Genomic DNA, 11,493 nt, shown 5'->3' on the forward strand with positions numbered 1-11,493 from the left:
CACTGCCCTCCCTTTTGCTTTGACCCACTGAAAGAGGTTTGCAGGGTGTTTCTCCTACTAAAAGGTTCATTTTGGATATAACCCACCTGAATGTGAGCTTAATACTGCTTGCTTTGTTAGGGTTAATTGCCATGTGAGTTTAGGTGGTTGGATGAAGGCCTCCCAGAAGCACTTGAAGTGTGTATGGGAAAGGACATTGATGCTGATTTTCATGACCCTACTGTGAAGCAGTTGAAGCTTTGGTTGGGCCCATAGGGAGACTAGAGGAATGCCTTTTGGTTGTGTGTTCCACACTTGAGGGTGGCCATAATTTGCCTCCAGCTTCGCCTTCTTCCTCTGCTCTAGAGAAACCTAAGGCTATGACTTGATATGATGACTGTTTTTGTTTGGTTACAGGAATTTGTAGGTAGGTTGGATGTACTGGAATGTAGCTCTGTGGGTGTCCCAGGGCCTGAGTCAGTATGGTCAGCAGCAAGGGAAAGCTGGCTGGGCAAGTTGCTGGGAGTTCCCATTGTAGAAGAAGAGGGCTATGAGTGCACATGTGCACCTGGCGCAAGGGGTAGGGCTGCAGAAGCAAGGGCACCATGCAAAGAGCAGGAGGAGGAGGAGGAGGAATTGAGCACTGCTGCCTTTGCTGTCCACAACAACTCCTGGAGGCCTTTTGGTCCTCTTGGGTGAATCCAAGGAGGCAAGGACACAAATTTACCAAGGGAGAATGGAGTGCCGAGAGTAGGAGAGAGGACTGGAAGGGCTGGATGAGAGAGTTGTTATATATTTTCATTTGAAGCTGAGACTAGATGGGTCACTTAGGGGGGAGCTGGCAGGTCGGGGGCTGCCTTGGAGGTAGAAGAAAATAAAATGCTGGAAATTCTCAACCCCATTCCTGAGTTTTCTCCTTCAACTTCCAGGATAGCTGCCCTACTGCTCCCCCAGAAATAATCCACTTGAGAACTATAGGGATGTGCACAGGAAATCACTTTTGGTATGGAAAAGAATGGAGTGGTGGAAGGGAAGAGATTCTTTTTTTTTCCTAAATGAAATTCTGGATTGAAAATAATGTAATAATATATATGGAGGACTGGTTGGAAAAAATATAGACCCTACTGGGTCGAAGATGCTCCGAGATCGGATGTTCAACATAAAGGACAGTCAACAAAACCTGCTGAAAGGGACTGAGAGAGATTTAAAGGCCTCGGATGTGTTAGATCCAGGCTGAGAACTGATAGATTGAAGGACAGTTTTTTTTTTAGGGATCAAAACCGGGGGGGGGGGGGGGAATAACTTTAGAATCCAAAGGGTTACAATTATATGTTCTTATTTGTTAAGATTTTTTGTAAGTATTTTAATAATTGGGAATTTCGTGAAAGGGAATGTGGATCGATCTTAGAAAAAGGGGTTGATGTTGGGTATTAAAATGAAATTCAGAAGTTTGAAATTGGTTAACTAAGATGAATTAAGTAAAATATTAATAAGGGATTAATTTGGGTACAAAGAACTTGCTGGGCTAAACTTTGAATGGGGATGCAAGAAGGGGAGGTGGGGGAAGTCCGGGAAAGTGGTTAAGAAAATAAGGTTTTAAAACTATATGTGTTATTTGTGTGTAATGTTGATATGTACCGTATTTTTCACCCCATAAGACGCACTTTTTCCTCTCCAAAAATGAAGAGGAAATCGGGGTGCGTCTTATGGGGCGAATGCCTGCAAGCCTCGCGCGCCCGGCAGGAGGTCCCACCGGGTGCGCGAGGCTTGGGGCGGCAGCCTGTCGCCCGAAGCACGGGGAGCCCTCGGGAGGGCTCCCCCTGCTTCGGGCAAGTGTCTGCAAGCCTCGCGCACCCGGCAGGAGGTCCCACCGGGTGCGCGAGGCTTGGGGCGGCAGCGGACTGCTTGCGCGCACCTAGAAGCTAGCAGTCCGCTGCCGCCCCAAGCCTCGCGCACCCGGCAGGAGGTCCCACCGGGTGCGCGAGGCTTGGGGCGGCAGCGGACTGCTAGCTTCTAGGTGCGCGCAAGCAGTCCGCTGCCGCCCCAAGCCTCGCGCACCCGGCAGGAGGTCCCACCGGGTGCGCGAGGCTTGGGGCGGCAGCGGACTGCTAGCTTCTAGGTGCACGCAAGCAGTCCGCTGCCGCCCCAAGCCTCGCGCACCCGGTGGGACCTCCTGCCGGGTGCGCGAGGCTTGGGGCGGCAGCGGACTGCTAGCTTCTAGGTGCGCGCAAGCAGTCCGCTGCCGCCCCAAGCCTCGCGCACCCGGTGGGACCTCCTGCCGGGTGCGCGAGGCTTGGGGCGGCAGCGGACTGCTAGCTTCTAGGTGCGCGCAAGCAGTCCGCTGCCGCCCCAAGCCTCGCGCACCCGGTGGGACCTCCTGCCGGGTGCACGAGGCTTGGGGCGGCAGCGGACTGCTTGCGCGCACCTAGAAGCTTGGGGCGCGCTGAGCTCAGCACGCCCCAAGCTTCTAGGTGCGCGCAAGCAGTCCGCTGCCGCCCCAAGCCTCGCGCACCCGGTGGGACCTCCTGCCGGGTGCGCAAGGCTTGGGGCGGCAGCGGACTGCTTGCGCGCACCTAGAAGCTTGGGGCGCGCTGAGCTCAGCACGCCCCAAGCTCCTGGTATAGCGCAGCGATCCGCTAGCCCTGGGAGAGCCCCGCGGCTTCTGGATTAGCGCAGGGGTCCGCTAGCCCTGGGAGAGGCGCCCGGCTCTCCCACGCTAGCGGAGACCTTGCCGGCACACAGAAGCTTGGGGCGCGCTGAGCTCCGCATGCCCCAAGCTCCTGGTGTAGAGCAGCGCACCTGGGGGGGAAATAAATTTTTTTTCCTTTATTTCCCCCCAAAAAATCTAGGTGCGTCTTATGGGCCGGTGCGTCTTATGGGGCGAAAAATACGGTATGTTTACGTTTTTGTGTGTTTGTCTTAAAAAAAGGAGAAAATCCTAATAAAAATTTTATAAAAAATAAATAAATGAAAATAATGTAATATAGATTCACAAAAGAACTTCTGCTGGCCGAGTGATATTTTTGGCTCCACTCTTAAACACAGAGTTTGGGGAATTAATTGTGTGTGTATGTAAAGTAGAAGTTTGGAAAGGTCTGTTTTTGGTGTGAAATGAGGATCTGTGCAATTTTCAACTCTCACCACATCCCATGTCTTAAAACACAGAGCTTGAGGACTAAACTGTGTGTATGTTTCTGTTTAAAGTAAATGCTATGAAAGGGGGTGGACTTTGGCCTTTCAAATTTCTGTGGTTCCCTGTGCAAGGCCAACATTTGGCGCCCACCCACCCTTGCCTCACACCTTCCATTGTTCTGAATTAACTGCATCACAGCTGTGGCGCCATGTGCCACCCCCTTTGGCTCAGAGCCCAGTGGGGGGGGGGGGAGCAGTTGGGCTGCCTTAAATGTTAGTATTTGTAATGCAATTTCATGTGAATGTATTTCGCAAAGAATAAGTGGTACTGGAGAAAGGAGGTGGTAGTTGACAACTGGCAGTTGGAAATTGGCAGTTGAGAGTTGCTTGTTACTTCTGTTAGTTCTGTCTTGACTGTGAAGGTGAGAGGTGTGGGGACTTCATGCAGACACTGTCTGGAAGGCTTTGTAAATTATACTTCAAATGTTGCCAGCTTGACAAGTAAAAAGACTGTTTGTGTAAGACACATATTTTTTTATCAAAAATAGCTAACACTTCTGCTCTTCATTTCCTCTTCTACCAGGTTTGTTTATGTGCCAGACAGGTAGACCTGCACAGCTGATCATCTTAACATTATGTGTTCCTATGAACACTTGTCTTTTCTTGTTTCCCCCTGTTTCCCCCCCTGTTATCTTGTTTTTAGTAAAGAATAACAATATACCCTTGACCGAAGAAGGGTGCACTCCTTCTATCTGGGATGGTTGTCCTCTTCCACCGAGCGCGCAGCTTCGGGTGGGATGCACATGGAGCGGTGAGGGAGGAAGGGGACACCCCCTAGACAGCCAGATCAGCCGAATCAACCCTGGCGATTAATGGGGTGACAGATGTCGCAGCCAGATCGTCCTCACATCCGAATAACAATATGTATAATGGTATAAGCATTGGTGGTGGTGTAGACAATGAAGTCAGAAGGCATTTATAAATGCATACAGTACTGACTGGCAACTATGGAATCAAAGAATCATAGATCTGTAGAACTGGAAGGGACCCCAGGGGTCATCTAGTCCACCCCCTGCAATGCAGGAATCTCAGCGAAAGCATCCATGACAGATGGCCATCCAAGCTCTGCTGAAAAACCTCCAAGGAAGGAGAGTCCACCACCTTCCAAGGGAGCACTTTCTGTCAGAAAGTTCTTCTTGATATTTAGTCCCACCCTTCAGAGCAGGAGAAAACAAGCTTATTCCCTCTTCCATGTGACACATGAATAATTGCATCATTAACACTGGCTGTTCAAAAGTGCAGTTCACAACAAACTTAGGAATGCCACTTATAGTTAAGGTTTCTATCTAAATTTCCAACCAGTGACATATTTGCTCATTTGTTTTTTATTTGAATGACATGCTCACAGTGACTGTAGTTAAAGTTTAATGTGTCATATGATGTCATGCCCCTGTGAAATCCATGACATCTCCATGATGTCGCCAGGGGACTCCCTCAGGTTTGGGCCCTGAAATCTCAAGGTCTGGAATACTCCTGACTTGACAACCCTTTTCTCTAGTCATCAATCAGGACTTGATTGGGTGGACAGGATAGTTGTTTCCTCATTGTAAACTATACATAGATGTTTCTGACCCATTTAGGGACCATTTATTCCTGTAACCAAGCAAAATCATTGTGAAGTAAGCATTTCATATTTCAAATATGAAATGTGAATGGCAAAGATTGAAGCTATACTAAATTTAAAAAATTTTGATTATTCATTTCAGCTCTGCTATTCATGACTTACCTATATGACTTTAACTTTATAATGTATTTTACACCTCTTGTTTTGTCTGTTCTCATAATATGTTTGTGAGTAGAGGCACTATTAATCCTCCTGTAAAGACGGGGAATTGATTTTGAAAAGTAATGACTTGCCCAAGGCCACAAAATGACGCCGTAGCAGAAGTGGCAAATTAGCCCAGGTCACGAAGATCCAGCTGTGATCTGTTTTCCTAGGGAATCTATCCAACACTACATCACACAGGGCTTTATTCAATGTCTTTGAATTCAGTTTGGCACATTCCCTTTCACTGCAGTGTGAACAGCTTTGCTCAACTTATACCAGTTTATATAAACTCAGAAAAAGAGTTTCCCAATTTCCTTGTACTCACAGTTTCCCTTGAATATTTTTAAAAAGTTGCAAAGACCAAATCAGAATCCAATGTCTTCCATTGATTCCCTTTTGTAATAGAAGGCTCTAACATAATTCTTGACTTGTCTGTTGCTACAGATTGGATTTTTATTAGCTGACAACTGTTGCCTGTAAATAAATAAATAAATAAATAAATAAATAAATAAATAAATAAATAAATAAATAAATGCCGTCTTTAAATAGTGTGCATTGACAAAATTAGATTTCCTACTTGGATTTTACATTTATTTTGTTTGACGTCATGTAACCAGTAAATTAGACCTACAACACCTGGGGACTCACATTTGAAGAATGCCGCATTAGATTTTGTCAGCAATAATAAAAATAACAACAGTAGTTGATACTGGTAATAGAGTTTATTCTGATGATTATTAAATCTCACTAGAATAGTGCTAAATAAAAATCCATTAATCACACTTTTGAATTATTTAGAAGGGTATGTGGAGGAAGGGAATAAAGCAATGGTTACAATATTTTAAACATCAGCTAAAATGTCTAAATATTTTGTTTTGGGGGTAACTATGCCTCCCCTCTTCTCTTAGTGGCTCTATAGAATATGGGATCCATCAGTTTTGTATAAACATACATAACTGTGTGAGAGAAAATATAAGATGTGGAAACAAATTTATTGGGGAAATTTGTGATTTTATTGCCCTTTGGAATGAAAAGTTTGGGGAAGTTATTAGATCACTAGGTTCATTAGTTAACTCTATAGTATTTTAAATTGATAGACAATGTAATATTTTCTGTAAAAAGGGTAAAGGTAAAGGTTCTCCTGACTGTTAAGTCCAGTCACAGACGACTCTGGGGTTGCGGCGCTCATCTCACTTTACTGGCCGAGGGAGCCAGCATACAGCTTCCAGGTCATGTGGCCAGCATGACTAAGCCGCTTCTGGCGAATCGGAGCAGCGCACGGAAACGCCGTTTGCCTTCCCACTGGAGTGGTACGTATTTATCTACTTGCACTTTGACGTGCTTTCGAACTGCTAGGTTGGCAGGAGCAGGGACCGAGCAATGGGAGCTCATCCCATCACGGGGATTCAAACCGCTGACTTTCTGATTAGCAAGTCCTAGGCTCTGTGGTTTAGCCACAGCGCCACCCGCGTCCCTAATATTTTCTGTATTTCTTTTAAATGCATTTATGTAAAACTTTTAATTTTTATTATTTTTCTGTTATTTACATCTCCCATATAGAAATTCTTTAAACGGAAATGGGATTTTTAAAAAAAAATCTTTTGACACTAAACCCAACCCAACAATTTCAGCTTGAAAATATTGTTTTAGATTCACTTAGAGTCACTATTCAAACATCAAGGAAGGAAGGGAAAGAAAGACATTGTGATAGGGTTGACATGAATCCGGGAATTCTTGGACATGTCTTCTTTACATGCCCATTCATGGGGAATTTTACATTTTAAAGCAAATGTCCTGGATTTTGGGTTAAAAAATATATATATATTTGTGGGCAGCTGTGGTTGAGGCTCTGGCTCTGGCTTGGGTGGCTTGGGCTCGGCGGCAGTGGAGATGCTATCAGAAGCTCAACACCTTTTGTGTCCAGATTTTTACCTCTTGAAATATGGCAACCCTAATTGCGAAGGCCTCCCAGCAATGGAGGGATTTAGAGGGGAATGCTGATCCGCATGTGCCCAATGCTCACCAATAAGGCTGCTCTGATGGTCCTGCCAGAGAATGTCGTAACCCTTTGATTGTTGGGTGAAGTGGGGGAGTTCCCTTTGCATATTGGGCATGGAATGGTGGTAGAGGATGGTTCAGGCTGGCAAGAGGTGACCCTGTATAGTTGTAAAAAGAACGATCCTACTCAAACCACTACAGTGGTACCTTGGTTTGCAAACAGTCTGGTTTTAATACGTTTTGGATTACAAACACGTCAAACCTGGAGGTGCGTGTCCCGGTTTGGATTACAACCCATAATTATATTTTTTGGATTATGAACAAAAAATTTTTGGAGGCCCCACTGGCGAAAGTGCGCCTTCGGTTACAACCTGTTTTGGTTTATAAACGGACCTCTGGAACGGATTATGGTTGTAAACCAAGGTACCACTGTACTTGCTGCTGAAGTACGTAATTCATAATCCATCTGTCAAAAATGGATGTACTATCTATCTGTGAAAAGCTGTGACAAATATTTACAGATTTTTGAGGGCCATGCCTAGTAAATCACTCTTATTCTGTCTATTTTTGTCTATTAAGACTGCCTTCATATTCTATGTATTTATATATTTGCCTTTTGGTCCTATCCTGTTAAAAAGGTTTAGTATAAGATGCTAGGGCTGTCATTCAGCATCTCCCCCCCCCCAAACAGAAGTTATTCATTGGAGTAGAGGCAGAAGAAGACCCCACATCTGCAGTGCATGAGCATGCAAATATGTGCATGCGGACACTGTGACTTCATGCCAGCACAGCATGCAATTTCGCAAACTGCAGCTGCTGTGAACCATTCATAACATCTTTTAGGATATTTATATACTTTTGGTATATCTTTGACAGCAACAAATAACTGGCTTTTTACATCAGTGAAAGACTGGCAATTGCTATCGTAGAGTACATGAACGCAGCAGGTTGTGTATTACCGTTCTACAACATGTAGTAGACAGTGAGTGGTTGGTGATTGGGTAGGGGTGAGGACAATAATCCATGCTATGAACCTAGGGTGTTGCAATAAAAACATGTTTATATGTGCATTATGTGAGGGCTTGTGTGTCAATTATATTACAAGTTTTTTCCCTGCAGCTTAAATTTAGAGGGGTTTTTTTGTCTTTTTGACACATGATAGCGTAAACTGCCTGCAGACAAGCCAGAATATGCAACCTGTCATATGTTCATTATCATTACAGATACTGAGTGTCATGAAAAATGGTTCTAATTGTCTGTTTTTTAATTGTAGAAACTAATTCACCTAATATATCTTCTGCTAAATATAATTCATTGGTTTCTCCTGCTCTGCTGATACCTAGTTTGGGACAGAAGTTTTCTCCCGAACTCAGGTGATCTACTCTTATCATTCTTGTGACCCCAAATCTTGTGCCACTTTAGACTTACATCCAGGACTTTTTTTTCAGCTGGAATTTGCTGGAACTCAGTTCTGGCCCCTCTCAGGTGGGGGCTACTGCCATTATAAGAGAACAAGGGAGGTCTTCATGGTGAGTTCCAGCACCTCTTTTTCTAGAAAAATAGCACTGCTTACATCCCTGATTCAAGGTTACCTAAGCAATCATACTACAGAATATCATTGCATTTAAATTTATGTTTTTAACACTTGAATCATTTATAGGTTTATAAATGGTTCTGTCTCATCAACCCATTCAGTTTTAATATAGCAGTTATTGCTTTAATTTTCTCTTCAATTCTTTGGCTTTACCTTTTGTTTTTTGTTTTTCTTTACAAAAAGAATAATGAAGGGAAAATAGGGCTGACCCAGAACAACAAGCGTCTGTTGTAGTCTTTCTGAAACTCTTTTTGAGTTCTTCAGAGTTTCTCAGATTTTTTTACTTGAGTATTTTCTTGCCATTTCTCTTTAGGCCGTACTAGACACTCAAGTGAAACTGAGCTACCATAGAAATTCTGCTAAGCTTATTAAAATTCCTTCATCTTCCTTTGAAATCCTAAGATATTGCATGAAGGAGGAAGCCTTACATTTACTTGATATTTCACTTTAAGATAAACATTTAGTGGAAATTATGTCTTTGGTTTCTCTATCATGTAACTCCTCACATTTCTTGCGGAAACCTTAATGCTTTACTGAGCTCACCAGAGCAAAATAATGAAACTGAGGTCTCATTGACCCTTTTTGCCCTGTAATTTCTAGGCACAGGCTCACACTTTTCCGGTTTGTGTTAAAGCACTTCCCCCCCACCCCACTGTTTTCCCCAGGGAAGCACAAACTTGGAACAAATGGCAATTTGGGTGTTCCACAGCAGTGGCGTAGCATGGGGGGTGCAGGGGGGGCCGGCCGCACCAGGCGCAACATCTGGGGGTTAGGGTTAGGGGGCGCAAATCCACGGGTTACGGGGCGCAAATCCATGGATCAGGGGGCGCAAATTACTTGCCTTGCCCCGGGTGCTGACAACCCACGCTACGCCACTGTTCCACAGATTGCTGTTTGCTCTGATTCAGCAGAAGTGAGTGAAAATCCCGGGGGAGGGGAGCACTCAGACACAGACCTGGAAAGCTTGGACCTGTGCCTAGAAATGCCGAGCAACGGTAAGTTGGGTGAACCATGAGTTTGTGAAGCTCAGAAGCTCAATTCTATGCAAAGATGTTTAATCCACTGTAAGCATACCTTTGACTGCAGTCCTAAAATACACTTATACACCTGCTAAAAGGAGTACTAAAAGACCGAGATTTGATGTAATATGTAACCAGTTCTGTGGACAATAAAGTGCTTTTGACTTTTTCTCCCCAACTGAAGCCCCTGCTTTCTCCAGGCTTGAAGACAAACCACTTCTGAACTGAATGAGAATTTCATGTGCAGATTACAGCATGGAGAGGTATGCTGCTCCAAAATACAATAAAAAATCGAGCTGAGTGGAGCAATCCCCATGGGTGTACCAAAAGTAGCTCTTTGAATTGTGCCTGTCGTTTATAAAATCATAATGAATTATATAGCTCTTGTTTGCAAAGTTATTAATGACAGCTCATGAATGTGTACAATCAATAATATAGGGGGATTTACTGGAAAACAGAATGAAAGACCTTGCCCAAAGCCACAGAGAAAGTCACTGTAGAAATTGAACTCTACATTTCTAGCTTTTGGTGACATATAAGCTACACTTTAGTATCTGATGTCTGAAGCCTCCCATTTTATTTTCCTAGTGAGCATTAAATGCACCTTGAGAAACACTGTACACTATATTTGCTTGTGTAACCTAAGAAATCCACAATCTAAGAGAATAGGAGAAAATCCAGTTCAGGGAATGCTGAACCATGGAAGCCAGAGGGAAGGACTGTTAGGGTATCCAGTAGAAAACGTTGGAAACATTGGAAATGACACTAAGACAATGAATAGGCCAACACTGCATTATCAGGATCAACAAAATAATAAATCAGTCATTGGGGAGATTTTTTAAACAACAACATGGAATGAATTATGAAATGCAAACACAAAGCTGGAACCAGCCTATCTATGGAATGCTTCTAAGTTTATTTACAAGGGAACACACTAACAGATTACTCGTGGCATCGACAGTAAATATATTTTTATCCTGGATGACTGCAGGATCTGTGTGGCAGAGGGATTAAGTTAATTGGGAAGAGTTGAAAGCAGCAAATCTCTGGGAACAGGCAGACTTCAAGTCAGGGTATTTAAAGGACAGTCAAAGCCAATGTCACTTGCCATGGAAAGAATCATAAAAAGGTTGGCAAGGGCAAAAAAGTAATTCAGAAATGGTGTGGGGGAGGGGAGGAGAGGGGGCAAAGCCATTCAAGTCACTCACTAAAGGACAGTGGTTAGTTGTAAATATATAAATACATAAAAGCAAGTAGTGTCTTTTTTCATATCCTGTATTATCTGTGCTTGTGAGTTAATGTGGGTAACTTCTGAAAATCAGTTACAGATAGGTAGCCGTGTTGGTCTGCCATAGTCAAAACAAAAAAATTCCTTCCAGTAGCACCTTAAAGACCAACTAAGTTAGTTCTTGGTATGAGCTTTCGTGTGCAAGCACACTTCTTCAGATTCTTCAGTGTATCTGAAGAAGTGTGCTTGCACACGAAAGCTCATACCAAGAACTAACTTAGTTGGTCTTTAAGGTGCTACTGGAAGGAATTTTTTTTTGTTTGGCATATTTGGAACACAAGAGTGATTGTGAGTTACCTCAGCATAATAAATTATGCAGAATGGTTGCCACATTTTTGAGTATTTCCCTATGGGAGAAGCACCTTCATATAGCAAAACTGCGCATGAGAGAGGCCTGTTGGGTTAAAAACAACAACAACAACAAACCCCCACCACCATGGAGATAGAAATTACAGTCTTCTTCATATAGTCTCAGGTAGTACAGTCCAGAATTCTATTACCTCAGCCTACCCTGAGATCCTGACTAAAGATTAGAGCTCTCACATGACAAGTGGCCTGATCTGTTGAGAATTTTGAGATATTCTCCAGAAACACACACACACAGAGAAGAAAAAATCTGGAGAGACTCGTGCGCCTGCTGGCCACCTTTCTCCAT

The 11,493-nt window shown here is 43.7% G+C and overlaps 1 long non-coding RNA gene across 2 annotated transcripts; it reads left to right on the plus strand.

Annotated features, from left to right (window-relative positions):
- The first annotated feature begins 2,953 nt into the window (after nucleotides 1-2,953).
- On the plus strand, nucleotides 2,954-10,669 carry LOC310706089. Of its 2 annotated transcripts, XR_014525657.1 has the most exons (4): nucleotides 2,954-3,629; nucleotides 5,384-5,415; nucleotides 8,386-8,466; nucleotides 9,735-10,669. It is a non-coding gene; the product is annotated as an uncharacterized lncRNA (long non-coding RNA). The 2 variants fall into 2 exon arrangements; XR_014525658.1 differs by lacking the exon at nucleotides 5,384-5,415.
- The last annotated feature ends 824 nt before the right edge of the window (nucleotides 10,670-11,493 follow it).

Source organism: Podarcis liolepis (assembly GCF_965112155.1).
Source record: "Podarcis liolepis genome assembly, chromosome: 4".
Lineage (NCBI taxonomy): Eukaryota > Metazoa > Chordata > Lepidosauria > Squamata > Lacertidae > Podarcis > Podarcis liolepis.